The sequence below is a fragment of the Orcinus orca genome, chromosome 9 (genome assembly GCF_937001465.1).
Source record: "Orcinus orca chromosome 9, mOrcOrc1.1, whole genome shotgun sequence".
NCBI classification, from domain to species: Eukaryota; Metazoa; Chordata; class Mammalia; order Artiodactyla; family Delphinidae; genus Orcinus; species Orcinus orca.
In genome coordinates, this window is record NC_064567.1 from 60,953,866 (window position 1) to 60,971,119 (window position 17,254).

Sequence of the window (17,254 nt, forward strand, 5' to 3'; positions counted from 1 at the left end):
CTGGGCCATCAAAGGCAATGAACACCATTTATGAGAGCCCCGAGTTGAAGAACTTTCTCCTTTAGGTTTGGGCAGGTTTGCCAGAGTAGCCTGGGATTGTTGTTACACTGATTTGAGTAAACTGTGGTTGCTCTGCATGTTATTGATACATGATCAAAATACAGCTAGTAATATGGTTAGATATCATCATTTGGATGAATAAAAAGTTGCAGAAACTCAACATCCATTTGAGTTTTCTGGTCAGTCCATTTGGGATTTAATAAGAATATTCAACAAGGAAAGTTTTTTAAATAAATCAATCAAATTTCTGGAACTAAAGTGTTTTAAGAACATTAAGTAACTTATTATCCCACATTATGTCAACGCTTTACAACTCCGTTTCACACAACATTGTCCCCAGTTGAGGTAACAGAGTCATCATTTTTTGAGTTACATCTAAATTACATAGTTCCTCCTATACAATAGTTTGTTTCTTCCTCTGTCCTTTTAAATTCTGTACTAAGGGTAAATTTTTCATGGACAAAGTTTACAGTAAATAGGGCTTGAGATGAATTCATATTTTACTATTTTGGATGTGAAAAACATTTTAATGATATACAACTCACACAAATATAAGGTACCTAATATCATTATTCATTGTTTATATCCAGAGCCATAGATTCAGAAATACACATGTGTAATTTTATTTATGTAAGTAATTTTTCTTACTTATATTTATATGTATAATATTCCATTACACTAATTAACCAAATTCAGAAATGCCAAATATCAACAGAAATTAGTGAGGACTGACCATGGGTCTTGAGGGACTACTGTTTGAAAAAAAGATATTTGGGCACCACCTTGTGGGGCTTTGTAGAAAGACACCATGAGAGAGTTTGTCTACTATCATTAACAGATTAAAATTCTTAATTCCCTATGATGCTGAATAGGTAGAACGAAAGTTGCTGTCTACAAATTTTCTGGTAGGGAAATAAGATGAATCAAAGGGGTGAAAAAATTACTTTGATATATAAATCAAGAAACTAACATCTGATGAAATCTGAAACGTATTCATTTAAGAAATGTTAACCTTGTTCCTACTATGTGTGAGGCATACTGTGTCTTATTTGTTTTTGGGTAGAAAACAAATGACACAGTCACCTCGGCCTAGTGGAAGAGATAGGTAAGAAAAAGGCAATGACAAGTTTTACCAAAAATATTTTTAAGTAGTCAGATATCCCACTCTAGCTAGTAAGATCATGCTGAAGTGTTTGGGAGCAAGTGTACTGGTGTCTGCAACTTTGAAATGCATTGTATAAACGGAAGATGCATAGAGGGATGGGTAGATGGATGAATATTATGATATAGCAAATATGTCAAATATTATAGATCAAATGTTAATTGTGGAATCTAGATGGTGGGTAGTGGGTTTGCTATATAATTCTGTCAACTTTTGTGTATGTTTGAAAAATTTTATAACAAAATATTAGACAAAAAAAGGCAACAGCAATACAGCATGATAATATCTACGAAAGAGACCTGCAAAGGTGGCACCCAGCCCAGACGGTGACACAGAGGTTGGAAGTGCAGGGAGCAGAGGATAAGTAGACACTTTTCTTTTCTGCTGTGTTAAAGGGTTTAGACTATCTTGAAATCAATGAGGAACCAGTGAACAATGTTAAGCAGAGGAATGACATGATTACATTTTCATTTTAGGAAAATCACTCTGGTGACCGTGTGAAGAATTAATCTTGCAGGGAAGCAAGCCTGGAGACTGAGAAACCTATTAGGAAACTTAATAAACTAAGACACAGGGCTCTTAAGCATCAACAGTAGGAATGGAAAGAAGTGAACAATTCCAAGAAATGTTTAGAAAGTAGAATCGAAGAGCTTAGTACCCAACTGACCCAGCAGAGGGAAGGAAATGAAGGAAAAGGACAGTACCCAGTAGTTTGCTGGAAAGTATTTAACAATCGACCCTGAAAAAAAAAAAGTGTGTGTGTGTATATATATATATATATATGTACATAAGTTTATTCTAAATATTACCGATATGAAGGGTATGTACTTACAAATACTGTAATAACCAAATACACAATATCATCTACTGGAAATTCCATACAGCAAATTGAAGCTCATAGGATGCTTCCATTGATTTTTGCCAAATTCTTGTATCCTTGGCCAACTTATGGTTGCAACTGATCAATGACTGTAGTTCCAACTTTAACAAGTACGCCCCTGCTTTCATATTTCTATGATACTCCTACTAGTGTATAACCTTTGGTATCTCTTTTCTCCCCTTATTTAGTCCTCTCCACAGGAGGAGGATTTAGATTTATCCTAAATGATGGGGGTAATAGTCTAACATCCACTGGTCCATGTTTCCTGAGTGGGTGGAATTAATGTGTTCAAAGTTCTATGCCTGTGTGACCTCATCTTCTACATGACTTACTATTAGAGATCTAAGGATGGGAAGTAGTGAGTAACATCCCTTGCAGCTGGAAGGTTCTGTTTGGTGAGAAAGTCCAAAGTCTAGACATGAATGCTAGTACCAGGAAACTTAGTTGGGGTTGCAGGTCCAAGCTGCATTCAGCTTTACTAATAGTAATGCTGACGCTCTGACCTCCATGTCTCTATTGTACGTATTTCTCAATTATCAATAACTCCAAGTCCAGAGGAAGAATGTTGTGAGTAATAACCACCCTTAACTCCCATCCCCCTGTGTATATATGTGGGCATAGTTAAAAGGGAGTAGATTTTATTTCATTGTTTATATACTCTCCACTCCCCAACCCCTAAAATAAACACAAAGGAAAAAATTCAGGTTAAAAGGAATAATTTTCAGAAACTAAAATTTTAAAGAGATGCTAGGGACACCAATGTTAATTTCAACTACAAGAAAAATGAATAGAGTCAATGCACTTATTAGAATGAATAAGCTTATCCACTTCTATTTATCATAAATGGATGTTGCATTTTGCCAAATGCTTTTTCTGCATCTATTGAGATCAGTATGAATTTTGTCCTTCATTTTGTTAATGTGGTGTATCACATTGATTTGTGGATGTTGAACCATCCTTGCATCCCTGGAACAAATCCTACTTGTTCATGGTGTGCGATCCTTTTAGTGTATTGTTGAATTCTAGTTTGCTAATATTTTGTTGAGGATTTTTGCGTCTGTGTTCATAAAGGATATTGGCCTGTGACTTTATTTTCTTTTGGTGTTATTGTCTGGTTTGGGTAATGCTGGCCTCATAAAATGAGTTTGGAAGTGTCCTTCCTCTTATATTTTTTAGATTCTATTCTATTTAATAGTCAGGGTAGGGCTTACTTGCATCTAATAATGTCAAGGCAACTGCTGATACATCAGCAGACTTTATAGGCTATTAAGTGGGAGTTTTACTTCCCAGACATATATAGTAAAACTACAAGAAAGAAAAAATGTTAGGCAATAACACATGCATTTAATAAACAATTTGCAGGCTTTAATATAAGAAATTATTTCTATATAAACAGGAAATGGTTTAGATCTTCAATCAGAGATGTAGAATTTACATGTATTGGGAGACAAAGTTCCTGATGATAGAATAAGATAGCAGGATAGGATAAGAAAAAAAGCTTAGAGTTTCTCACAGAATTCAGTGCCTTCCCATTTTAAGCAGTCTCTTCCAGTTAAATTCAGTCTTTGGCGCTATTCAATTTCACCCAATACACTTATTTCTGGCATACTTATGAGACAGCAAATATGACAGATATGTATTTTCTTGGCTGACATGTTAAAAAAAAACAAATAAAATTTGGAATTTTAACTTTTAAACCATTAAATAAACAATTACACAGATGCTTTTCCCTCCAGCTTAATAAAAACGAAGTTGCTTTTGGAGAGATTATTTTTAAACTCAATGTGTAAACGTCCATCATCACAATATAACAGTTTTAACAGTCTGAGCATTTGCTTAGTTAATACACCATGCGTGAATACTTCTTGGGATATACAGTATCATTTCCTTTAAGGTACCATACATGTAACATATAGCATCATACCTCATATTAGAAAAGTGTCCCTTCCTCAAGAGTCTTGCTGCCTGACAACTGTAGAATAACCATGATGCAAATGGCCTTCCTGGAGGTGCTAATGCACAAACTACAGAACCATAGGCCTCAGCCCTGTGTAATATCACAGTGTTTATGCAATTAATATTTTAGTGTACAGTTGCAGAAACTTTTGTGTATTTATCATATTTTACAATTTGTACTAATTTATTAAAGACTTGAAATTTTAGTTGCGTAAAATGGTTCACTCATTCTGATTACAGTTGAATGTAACGAATTTATTAAAAGAGCAGGACTCCATAGGATCCATCACAAAACAACTTTATTTTTCCCCCAACTGTCCTTTCATACCTTTTTTTTTTTTTTTTTACGGTACGCAGGCCTCTCACTGTTGTGGCCTCTCCTGTTGCGGAGCACGGGCTCCGGACGCGCAGGCTCAGCGGCCATGGCTCACGGGCGCAGCCGCTCCGCGGCATGTGGGATCTTCCCGGACCAGGGCACGAGCCCGTGTCCCCTGCATCGGCAGGTGGACTCTCAACCACTGCGCCACCAGGGGAGCCCCTCATACCTATTTTTGAGGGCAGGATTTTCCTTTCCCATTGGATGAAATTATAGGCAGGTGTCATGAGTCTCTGAATCAGTCTTTGATATAAAAATCACTTCTTTCACATTGAGTCATAAAACTGATGCGGGCTTCCCTGGTGGCGCAGTGGTTGAGAGTCCGCCTGCCGATGCAGGGGACACGGGCTCGTGCCCCGGTCCGGGAGGATCCCACATGCAGCGGAGCGGCTGGGCCCGTGAGCCATGGCCGCTGAGCCTCTCCCCAGCTGGGGCTCGCTTCAGGCTGGAAGCCTGCAGTGGGAAAGGGGAAATGGTCATTTCCATTTCCCCACTTTGTGCCTCTCTGTCTTCCGCAAACTCATGAAGAGCAGTTTCTGACTCTTCAGAAAGCCTGGAAAGATCTACTTAACTGATTACTACTTTGCTTTGGTTTTGGAAGATATTCACGTGATCCCTTTCTCCACTCTCCAGCTCTCCTGCTTTCGTCAGGGATTCTGCTTCACTGAGGATCCCTTGTCAAGGTCTCTTAAACTGGCAAGGTCTCCTCTCTGGCAGCTGTCAAACACAGGCCTCCTTCACACCAGACATGAAACGCCTCCAAAGTCTATCAGCTGAAGTCGCTTCCCTCCCACCAGAAAGCCCTCTAACTGACTGCTCTAGGCTGCCTCTCTCCCCTTGTGACCCCCATCTAGTCTGCAGGGCACGCTCCTGCATCATTTATCCTGACAAACACTAGGAATGAAGGTTGTTCCCATAGACGCACCTCTCACCTCTCGACCTTCAGAGTAACTAGCTGGCCTTTTGAGTTTCCAGGCATGGCTCAGACAGCAGTGTGCCACGTTTCCTGCCTGCATCCCTGTTCCCAGTTGCACCGATCAAGCTCTCCATTGAGAACAGCACTTTTAGACCTCTCCTAGGGGATTAGGAGTGAGACTCCCTGGAAATGAATTTCTCCAAAAAAATCTCCCCCAGACTCTTCATTCCCAACCCCTTTATATCCCTCAGTGTGTTTAGGTTTTCAGGTTACAAAATTTTTCCAGTACTGCATAGGTGTTAGCACTATGCTAGCACTGCATAGGTGATATCACTTTGGAATGTGAGAATATTCATCACCTATTATTTTGCTCCAGTCTAGTGATGACAAATCCTATTTTTAACATCCTGTTACATAAACAAATATGCTGTATGAGCATAGCTAAATCCTGAAAGTGAAGCAGAAAAATGAAAACAGTTTTGCATGTTAGAAATATCTGAATTTTAAGACATTTCCTTCAATATTGTTTTCGCAATAATATTTTTAAATTTTGAGTTGGAATGGAAGCATTCATGTGTTTCTTTAATTTTTCATCATGCATTCATTGGTTTGATTCAACAAATAATATGGGGAACAATGATAATTGTAATGTGTATCCCACTCTCAAGGAATTCACAGTAGAACCATATGAGTATATTGTAATATAATCTGCAATAACATTATTATAATATAATATGTAATTATGTGTGTGTATGTGTAAATAGGCTAAGGGTGTGAGACAGGCACAGTGACAAGTGCCAAGGAGTTTAGAAAGGTAGACATGACCTCCAGTTGTGGGAGACTTTGAGAAACTGAGGGACGTATCTTGAGAAATGGATAGAATTTAATTTTTCTAAGCCATGGAGAAGGATATTCCAGGGAAAAACGGAATAAAGGCATGTTTAGGGAAGTTGCTTTGTAAAAGTAATTGGGAATAATTCAGTAGGGCTGGAGCTAGTATGGGTTAAAAGATCAAGTTGGAAAGATATGTTGGGCCAGAATGAGAACAATCTCATGTCTATAACTTCTTTTAATATGCCAGAAGCTTTTGTGTATGTTACATAGAGAGGAATATTCACCATTTATTAACTTATTAATTTTAAAACAGTATATATACCTCACTTACACAGATAATTCATGAAATATACTAATTTAATAGATTACATTTCTCCAAACTCGTAAACATCGTTGCAAACTGAGTCCCCCTTTTTAAATGTTTTTCAAGAGAAGACAAAATATACTCAACATTGCAATGACTATAAAACTGACTGATACAAAATTTACAAAAGGGCTAAAACTTAGGAAGTAAATTTGTTTCCTCATCATTTCTATCCTGATTCTGATTCTCTTTATGCTTCTGAATTCTTACCTCTTCCATTTCTTCCTGGGGTTACAATTATACTCAGCTGAGAAAGCCAGGCTTAGTTTTGCAAATAAGCGGCTGATAGTCCAAGATTTTGAACATGAGAATTAAGTCCATTACCCATTTGAAGATTTTATAGTCACACATTGCACATTACATCAGAAACAGTCCAAATTATTGGCTGAGGCCAATCAGATATGCTTTGAGTTTTTGGTGACCTGGTCTTTCCCTCAAAATGACACTGGTTCTGGGCTTCCCTGGTGGCGCAGTGGTTGAGAGTCCACCTGCCGATGCAGGGGACACGGGATCGTGCCCCTGTCCGGGATGATCCCACATGCCGCGGAGCGGCTGGGCCCGTGAGCCATGGCCGCTGAGCCTGCGCATCCGGAGCCTGTGCTCCGCAGCGGGAGAGGCCACAACAGTGAGAAGCCCACGTACCGCAAAAAAAAAAAAAGACACCGGTTCTGAACTCATTATCTTCACAGTTACATATATGTCTAACTTGCAGTGTTGGTTCGGGAAGTCTTTTTCTCGTTTTACTACTTATACAACTGCTTTGGGCTTCATTGGGTTCAGGTAATTCTAAAATTAATTTGATCCATTGAAAATACAAATTTTCTTTCTCATCAACCACAAAGAATTAACAGTATTGACATCTTAACTCCAGGCTGAGGAGTTTGGATCTTGGTCTGTAGGAAACATGAGCCAATGAAGGGCTCTAAATAAGAGAGTCGCTTGAGATGTGCTTCAGGAAGATCAAAGGTTTAGCATAAAAGGGTAGGAACAGGGGAACCAGAGACAAGTTTGGAGACTATTGTCTGGATGAGCAGTAATTAAGACCTAAATAAACTAGGGCAATGGCTGTGGGAGCATAGAAATTAGCAGAATTTAGACACCTTATCTGTTTCAAAAGCCCAAATGTGATTTATTCAAATCCCACCCAATGAGTGGAAGAGACCAGGGAGAGAGATGGCTGTGGTTTCACTGGGATTTGATTGTGATGTTGATGGTTGCTACTTTAGTGCTTCAGTGCTCATTGGAAGGGATAAGCCCAGTTTCTTAGTCAGTTCGGGCTGTTGTAACAAATTGGCATAGACTGGGTTCCTTATAAACAACAGAAGATTATTTCTCACAGTTTGAATGCTGAAAGTCTGAGATGAGGTCAGCACGGTGGGGTTCTGGTGAGGGCCCTCCTCTGGGTTTCAGTGCCGACTTCTCATCGTGTCCTTACATGGCAGAAAAGGGTTGAGGGGGCTCTCTGGGGTCGCTTTTATAAGGGCAGTACTCCCACTCTTGAGGGCTTCACCCTCATGACCTAATTACCTCACAGGGGCCCCACCTTCTAAAATCATCACATGGAGGGTTAGAATTTCAATATATCAATTTGAGGGGGGGAGTACAAACATTTAATTCATAATGCCAAGATATCCACTAGTGAAACAGACACCCTGTGAAGAGGCAATCAATGAGCAAAGCAAGAAATGTTCCCATCACCCATGGTGCAGTTATCATCCTAAAACTACCCCAGTTGATAGACCCTTTGCATTGCTGCTTGAACCTTATTATCTCTGACTTAACTCTGTGGGTACAGGATTATGAAGTTGAAGTGTCTGTCTATCATTATGGAATTGAGCATCCTAATCCCTCCAACAATACTCTTTAAAATAATATTCACTGGGTTTTCTCTCATTAAAAAAGTTTTACATTTTTTATCTCAGGAAACAGAAAAGTATAATAAAGAAAATATTGATCACCTTTAAACCTACCCCACAGAGACATCTACTGTTAAAATGTTGGCACAATTCCCTCTGGTCTTTAAAAAATAAGGTTAGGATCATTATGTATATTCCATCTGGTACTACTTTATTCCTGTAACAATAAACGGTGAGTGTTTCCTCGATCTTGAAATATTTTTTTTTCCCCTGAAACAGAGGTTAGTAAACTAATCCAAACTGCCACCTGTTTCTGTAAATAAATTTTCCTGGAACACAGCCATGCCCCTTTGTTTATGAACTGTCCGTGGCTGCTTTTGGACTAGAACAAAAGAATTGAGGAGTTGTGGTAGAGGCAGTATAGCCTGCAGAGCTGAACATATTTACTATCCGGTCCTTCACAAAAAAAAAAAGGTTGCCAACCTCTGTTTTAAAAGATAATTTTAATGGCACATAGAATTAGATCAGAGGCTGTTTTAGTGAATGGAATGGACCAGTAGTTAGAAGCACAAGGGTAGAGCCAGATTGTCTGGGTTCATATCCTAGCCCCACCACTTAAGAGGTATCTTAGGCAATTTATTTAACCTCTTTGTGCCTCAGTTATCTCATCTGTAAAGTGGGGAAATTATCAGCCTCATCCTTATAAGATTGTGGTGAATTCTGTGATGCACCACCCAGATGTCCCCCTTCAGTAATGAGTGACTTATTCCTTCAGCTGCTGGGAGTGTTACCAGCAGCTGGCCCATAGCTGTCAGCCTTCTTTGGGGACTGCCTTGCCAAGAAAACTGCCTCATTCAAAGTCATCCTTTTTCAAGGGACAGCTCATATCAATGACACATCCACATCAGTGAGGTAGTAATAAGGGCCTGGGTCCCTTGTCCCAACTCAAGACAACTCTGAAGGGCCAGTTCAATTCCAAAGTTTCCCATGGATTGGCTGAGTCCTTTATTGGTATTGAACCATAGCTCGGCTTCTCCCTCTGCCCAATCCTACATCTTCTTCCTCTCTTTCGCAAGTGTTTATCTCAAGAATACTCTCTAGTAAGTATCCTACAACCTAATCTCCATCTTGGAAGACGGCTCTCAAAGCACCCAATCTGAGACAGAGTGTTAAATGAGCCTTTATTGTAAAGTATCTGGCACGTAGTACATGCTATATAATTGTTTGTTATCAAGCTCATAAATAATCCACTGGGAGACAGTAGAATGGACATACAAGTTCAAGGAGGAAAAAATAGAATAATATAAAATTTCCTACAATTTAAGAATAGCTTATTCACTAAATTTTTAAATGAATGATAGTGAGAAATTTACACTAAGGTATATAAATTTCATTGGATACATTTAAAGTTCGATACAACCATTTTATTTACAATGTAAACATTAAAAATGTATTAAAAATCATACCCTTGGCAACTTTGTAAATTTACTATGACAGTGTTAGATGTAATCCACCAAAATGTATGAATAAGTGCATTGTTTTACAAAATTAATTTGGGAGTGTGCTAGAATACTTCTTTTTTTTTCTCTCTCTTTTTCTGCGGCACGTGGGCCTCTCACCGTGTGGCCTCTCCCATTGCGGAGCACAGGCTCCGGACGCGCAGGCTCACGGCCATGGCTCACGGGCCCAGCCGCTCCGCGGCATGTGGGATCTTCCCGGACCGGGGCACGAACCCGTGTCCCCTGCATCGGCAGGCGGACTCTCAACCACTGCGCCACCAGGGAAGCCCTAGAATACTTTTTAAAGACCATTATTTTAAGATATCTCAAATCTTCTCATCCTCAACCTTTGTAAAAAGTTTACCTAAGCCATATCCCATGTTCACAGGGCCTTAATTTCCACTTGGTGCGTAAAGAGTAAAAGTTGCTCTCAGGTACAGACTGATTTTTTTCATGTGAAAATAAAGGGAGTTGGGGTTAGCCAGTCACAGACTCCATGGACTATTCCAGTAGTTGCTGAATTGCTGCCGAGGGCAGCAGTAAATAAGAAGGAAATTAGCAATCTTCAACTGCTCTCCTTTATTGGTTTAAAACCACAACAGAAAATCCTATACTGGATCGCCACAACATTAATAAAGGAGCTTAAAAAGAAGAGCATCCTGTTAGGGTTACAGAAGTTTAAAAAACAAAACAAACATTAAGACTAGCAACTCCGGCATCCATTACAAAAATGAATGTTTGATAAAGACAGCTAGTGTAACCTCAGACCAGTCTGTTAAATTCCCTGATACACTTTAACCTTCCAACAAATACAATGTACTCTCCCACTTCGTAAATATTTTTGAATACATATTATGTAGTCGAGCGCTACAGGAAATCCAAAGTTCTATACTAAAAGTTTACTATCCACAAGTAAAATACTGTCTGCCATTTTCCGGACAGCAGGAAGGGAGAAGAATAAGTCGATGTCAGGCAGCTTCTCTTTTAAGGGACATTCTCCAGTTCTACTCACAAGGAACACGGTTTAGTGAAGAAGGAGAATCAGTTTCCAAGTAGAATGAGAAAAGTGTCACTTATTCCTATGGGGACTTTAGGGTGCAAGGAACTGAAAGCAATGTGAAAAGAGTACACTTTCACAAAAGCTTAGATGGAAAACAAAGGGGAGAAAAAGATATTAGCTAGTGGGGAGTGTAGAGCAGAGAAAGATATTGCTTTAGGATTTATTCAACAAATTTTTGAGCATATGCTCTGTGCTATGCACTGTTTTAGGTCTTGGAGATTAAGTAGAGAATAAAGCAGACAGAGTCCCTGTCTATTAGGGAATAAGCTAAGCCACTATAACAAACAGGTCCGAACAAACAGTAATTTTTAAAAGAAGAGAGTTTATTTTCTCTTGTGTAATGGTCGAAACTTTGTGGCTGATCGAAGGGAGGAGGGAACCTCAGCTCCCCAAATTAGGCTGGGACTTAGACTAATGGAGCAGTTTTGCCTTCCTAAATACATGGCTTCCCTTTCCAGTCCATGTTTCTTTTTGCCATTTTCCAGAGAGCAAGAAGGGAGAAGAGGTAGTAGACAGCAAGCAGCTTCTCTTTTAAGGGACATGATCCAGTTCTACTCACATCTCAAAGGTCATAGTTTTTTTTTTTAACTTTTTATTTTATATTGGAGTACAATTGATTAACAATGTTGTGTTAGTTTCAGGTATACAGCAAAGTGATTCAGTTATTCATATACATTTATCTATTCTTTTTCAAATTCTTTTCCCATTTAGTTTGTTACATAGTATTGAGCAGAGTTCTCTATGCTGTACAGTAGGTCCTAAATATAGCAGTGTGTATGTGTCAATCCCAACCTCCCTAACTATCCCTCCCCCTGGTAACCCCAAGTTCGTTCTCTAAGTCTGTGAGTCTTTTTCAATATAGCCACGCCTAGCTGAAAGGGAGGCCAAGGAATGGTCATTCCTAACTGGGTCACCGAATGCCTTGCTGACACTTGCGGGTGGAGGTTTAACAGAATGAAAACTGAGGATGTGGAGCATATATTCCAGAAGGGGATGACAACAATAGGCAAGTAAAGACCAGTTTTAATGGAATGGTGGGCATGAAAGTCTGAGTCGACCCAATTCAGGAGAAGACAGGAGGATGTGGGATTAGAGAGAATGAGTATGGCTTTCTCCTTCAAGGAGAAAAGTGGGAGTGACTTGAATATATATTGAAGGTAAAGAACCAGTAGAAATGAGGCGGTTGAAGACACATGGAAGAGGAGAAAATTGATGGTGCTAGGTCCCAGGAGAAACAGCATATAGGGCCCCTCCTCTTTCTCTACGTCAGCTATAAGAAGGTAAAAATGGGAGTGAGTGTAGATGTGAGGGGAAGGAAAGAGAAAATAGTAGGAGACTCTGGGAATTCCTAACTAATAGTTTTAATTTCCTTTCTGAAGTAGGAAGCAAAGTCACCTCCTGAGTGTGAGATGTTTCCCTCAGCTTTGTATGGTAGGAGTGGAGAAGGAAGGGACTTGTATTGATCTGAGGTTGGGGATTTGGGGCCAGGACCAAAACTATTGAGAAGATTGGCAAGATAGTGTTTGAAGGGATGAATCCTATGGTATCTGCCCTCAGTACTCAGCACCTTCCTAAGCCTCCACTTCTCCAACAGCAGGAGTGAAAAGGAGCCTTAGACCTCCACAGGCAATACTCTCCCCAAACTCATCCTCTTACCCAAACTATCTGCCTTGAAAATCATCAGGACTAAGCTCAGTATGCTGTTTATATCTATCACAAGCTCCAAATCACCCACCTTTAACTGTGAACAGACAAGCACAGATTGCTGGACAACTGAAGAAAGTTTCTATAAGATTTGTAACACCTGTGGCAGCCCCATTCACTCAATTACGGGAGCCAGAAACCTAGAATCCTCTTTCTCCCTGACTCACTTAATCAATCATCAAGCTCTGTTCATCTCAACGTCTAAATATTCCCCAGGCCACACACTTCTCTCCATCCCCACTCTCCAGACCACTGGTAGTCTGGGTTACCATCATCTCTCATTTGGATACTTACCTTATCCCATAAAAATTGATTACACCATTCTCCTGGTTAAAAACCTTCAATGACTGCACCAGTGCCTTTAGGAAAAGTCCATACAGACTCACTAACCTGATTTCCAAATGCCTTTCTAATACATCATCTCAATCTCTCCCCACTTCCTCTGTTCACTCGTCCATACTCCACTGTTTCCGCACTGCTATATGCTCTTCCTCTGCTCTAGAAGGCTCTTCTCTTCCAAATCCCTCCGACCTGTTTGCTTTCCCAGCTATCTCATCTTCATCCTTGTCTCAGCCTAGCAGTCAAGGAAGTATTCCTGACACACACACCCCAAACACTAAAGGGGCGCGCCTCCTGCCGAAGCGCTGTTTTAGCCCTAACTAGGCAGCCCTCTAATTGCCTGTTTCCTGCCAGGACCATGTCTTTTTTGCTCACTCCAGTGTCCCCAGCATTACAGCAAGTGCGCAACAGGCACTCGAGACGTGTTTGTGGAATGAGTAAATGAGTGAATAAATCGTGAACCAAATACCCTGGACTTTCTACTACATAGATGGCCCACAAGTAAATTTTTTTTTTTTTCGGTACGCGGGCCTCTCACTGTTGTGGCCTCTCCCGTTGCGGAACACAGGCTCCGGACGCGCAAGCTCAGCGGCCATGGCGCACGGGCCTAGCCGCTCCGCGGCATGTGGGATCTTCCCGGACCGGGGCACGAACCCGTGTCCCCTGCATCGGCAGGCGGACTCTCAACCACTGCGCCACCAGGGAAGCCCCACAAATAAATTTTCAATGGAAATTTATTTTTTATTATTTATTTATTTCGCTGTGAGGGTCTTAGCTGCTGCACAGGGCATCTTCGTTGGGGCGTGCAGGATCTTAGATATCACACGCAGGATGTAGTTCCCTGACCGGCAATTCAACCCAGGCCCTCTACATTGGGAGCACAGAGTCTTAACCACTGGACCACCAGGGAAGTACCTTAATGGAAATTTAAACCAATTAAACGAGCTAAAGCATCCAAATCCCTTAAAATTGATAACCCAGCTCTGAGAGGAATCCGGCTCCACGTGACCAGGATCCCGCCTGGGGATTCAGGGGGCGGGACCTGAGGAGATGGACCAGGGCTCTTGGACAGCAGGCGGGGCCTGCGGGGCCTCTGGGGCCGTGGCCCCGCCCCAGGGCGGTACGACTCCGCGGGCGAGCGAGGGGCGGGGCTCGTAGCAGGTAACTCCCCTTCCCAGGCCCAGGCAAGTCCGCGCGTCTGCGAGGCGCGGTGGTCGGGTAGTGGACCCTGGTCCTGTGGCCCCGGTTACTGACCGCGTCGTGCGGCCGCCATCTTGCCGGCGTGTGGACCACCCCCGTCGGGAGGGGCTGCGACTAGGCCGGAAGCGGCAGTACGAAGGCAGCGCTGCCTGCCAGGTCGGTGAGTGCGGGCCGGGCCGCGTCTCCGCACTCGGGACCGGGAGGCCCGAGTCGAGGGCTCGGGAGCTCCAGGACTGCCGCTAGGCGCCCGGGCAAGCCCAGTTGAAAAGCCCGGGCGGGTGCGGACCCCGGGGCCTCCTTGGAGCCGAGGCGCGGGGAGTAGCGTTCAGCGCTGCGGGATAACCGCGCCGGGCGTCAGGCCGGGCCTGAGAGCTGCGAGCGGCCCGCGGGCTCGGGGACCTCCTTCGGGGTGCTGGGTCCGCGCTGCAGCCTCCACCGCTGCCGGGTTGTCTAGAACCGCGTCCTGCCCTAGGACGCGAAGCTCAGCCAGGTGTCTGGAGTGTGGGAGTCGCCCTTAGATTTCTGCATTACCCGGCAGAGCAGCCAGCCTTGCTCTAGTTGTACTCTAAATAAATACTTCTTAAAGGGCCTGTCACCCGCGTAGCTCTGTCCTCTGCATGTACGAGTAATGAAAATTCCGTAAGAGGATAAAGCTTCTCACAGGAGCCACGAGCATTCCTAAATGACTTAGCAAATGACTGCCTTTGCAGCCTTTTGTTTAACTATACTTTAAGGGAAATTTGGAGATATATAGAGCATCTCCTTGAAGATGGTGATGATAGAAATTTCTTGAAACTGCTACTGTTGTTATTTGTCATGGTAAGACAAGTAGAAAAGACAACAACATAAAAGGATGATTGGATACCTTGTACACTTAGTATTATATAGATCTTCACTGTCCAGTAGCCACACAGGATTGAGATGTGCTGAAAGTGTAAAATACATATTGTATTTCCAAGACTTGGTACCACAAAAAAAAAGAGAAAAAGATAAATTTCTCATTAATTTTACATTGATTACATGTTGAAAGGATAATATTTTTTTTTTTTTTTTTTTTTTTTTTTTTTTGCGTTACGCGGGCCTCTCACTGCTGTGACCTCTCCCGTTGCGGAGCACAGGCTCCAGACGCGCAGGCTCAGCGGCCATGGCTCACGGGCCCAGCCGCTCCGCGGCATGTGGGATCCTCCCAGACCGGGGCACGAACCCACGTCCCCTGCATCGGCAGGCGGACTCTCAACCACTGCGCCACCAGGGAAGCCTGAAAGGATAATATTTTTGATGTTAGGTTAAATAATATATATTGCTAAATTAGATTTATTTCTTTTTATTCTTTTCAATGTGGCCATGAGAAAATTTTAAGTTGTATGGCTTACACTATGTTTCTGTTGGACAGTGCTGTTATAGATGTTCTGGTGAGGAACACAGAATCATCATCATGGCTTTCCTTTGCTCAGAAACCATTGATGGGAAGTGAGTGCTTGTTATACTTGAAGGTGAGCATCTAAATATAAGCTGTAATTATTGCAAATCCTACCCCTTTTACCCCCAATTTTTCAGTGTCTCCGGCATTTGAAAACATTAATTTCCAGAGCTGTTTAAGGAATCGTAGTGATACTGACGCATTTGTTGATGCGTAGAACTCATTTAATTTGATTGTCACAATTCTGTGAGAAGGAGATAGGGTGGGTTCTATCTCCATTTTATAGTCTTGGAGTATTAAGGGGCTTGTTAGGGTCTAGCTAGTAGTGGCTGGAGGTCTTCTGACTCCAGGCTCACTTTTCTTTGCTCTCCACCATATTCCTAGTGGTGTTTGTTCAGGAGCCAGGATCCATCTATACTGTGTTGGATTGTAAAGAAATACAGTTGACTTGAGCAACACAGGTTTGAACTGCATGGGTCTACTTATATGTGGATTTTTTTCAGTGGTAAATACCACAGTACTACACAATCCACAGTTGGTTGAATCTGAGGACGCAGAACCACAGATGAGGAGAAGCCACTTATACAGAGGGCCAACTATAAGTTACATGTGGACTGCGTTGGAGGGTCTGCGGCCTAACCCCTGAGTAGTTCAAGGGTCAGCTGTACGTTTCTTAAGAGGGTGCTTATAGATGTACCTCTGTATTCAGGGCCAGCTTCATGGTGTGTGAGCCGTGCAGTCACACAAGGCCCATCTTTAGAAGGCCTGGCACTTGGTTTAATGCTCTGCTGTCACAGTATTGAAATTCTTAATAAGTTTTGAAGAAGGGGGCCCTGCAAATGATGTAGCTGATCCTTTCTCTATGCAGTAATCTAGGATGGGAGTAGGGTGGTGTTGGAAAAGAATCAAAACATCTGGTCTTCTCTTTACTCCTATGTGAATTATGCAGGGTTTACTAGCCTCTTTCTAACTCTCAAGTTCTGTGATTCTGTATGAGTTACTGTAGTCAGATTTTGTGGATGGTAATATAAATATGTGCATGATATCAGAAGAAATACGGATGATTCTTCGTTAAGAGTCATGTAAATCAAATAGTTTTTAAAATTATAGTAACACTTTCTTTTATTTTTAAGATGGATTTTTCCATGTGGCACCCAGTTTTTTTTTAAACCATGGATCATTTGTGTAAAGAGTACAGTTGTAGGAAGGAAGCCTATATAAAAAGTGTGCTTATTTTAGCATTTGTCTTTCAGTGAGATAGGAAGATGGGCCAGATCTAAGGATACCTCCAGTTAAGAGGTTTCCTCTGTTTGCAAGGGCATGAGTATGAATAAAGCCTTACTTGGCAGCATCTGTTCCTTCTTTTTGTTGTGTTAGCTACTTCCTGTTACACAAGGTGCTTCTTTTCCTTCTCATTCTTAAATTTTTAAATTCTCTTTAAGACTGGACATAACTTCAGCACTAGAATGCAGGTTTTATTAGTGTATTAGTTCACTTGGGCTACCATAACAAAATACCATAGACTGGATGGCTTAAACGACAGAAACTTATTTTCTCACAGTTCTGGAGGCTGGAAGTCTGAGATCAGGGTGCCAGTATGGTCTGGTTCTGGTGGTAGCTATCTTCCT

The 17,254-nt window shown here is 41.7% G+C and overlaps 1 protein-coding gene across 8 annotated transcripts in view; it reads left to right on the forward strand.

Annotated features, from left to right (window-relative positions):
* Window positions 1–17,254, forward strand: part of MIOS (meiosis regulator for oocyte development) — a 119,359-nt gene that overhangs the window by 54,073 nt on the left and 48,032 nt on the right. For 5 of the 8 annotated variants that reach the window (XR_007479221.1, XR_007479224.1, XR_007479222.1 and 2 more), the window contains exons 1-2: window positions 14,137–14,366; window positions 15,600–15,699. The gene's annotated coding sequence lies outside the window, so the exon portion shown is untranslated. Of the gene's footprint in view, window positions 1–14,136; window positions 14,367–14,463; window positions 14,485–15,599; window positions 15,700–17,254 lie in introns of those variants that run through there. The other 3 variants (XM_033420605.2, XM_049714817.1, XM_049714816.1) reach the window with 3 other exon arrangements.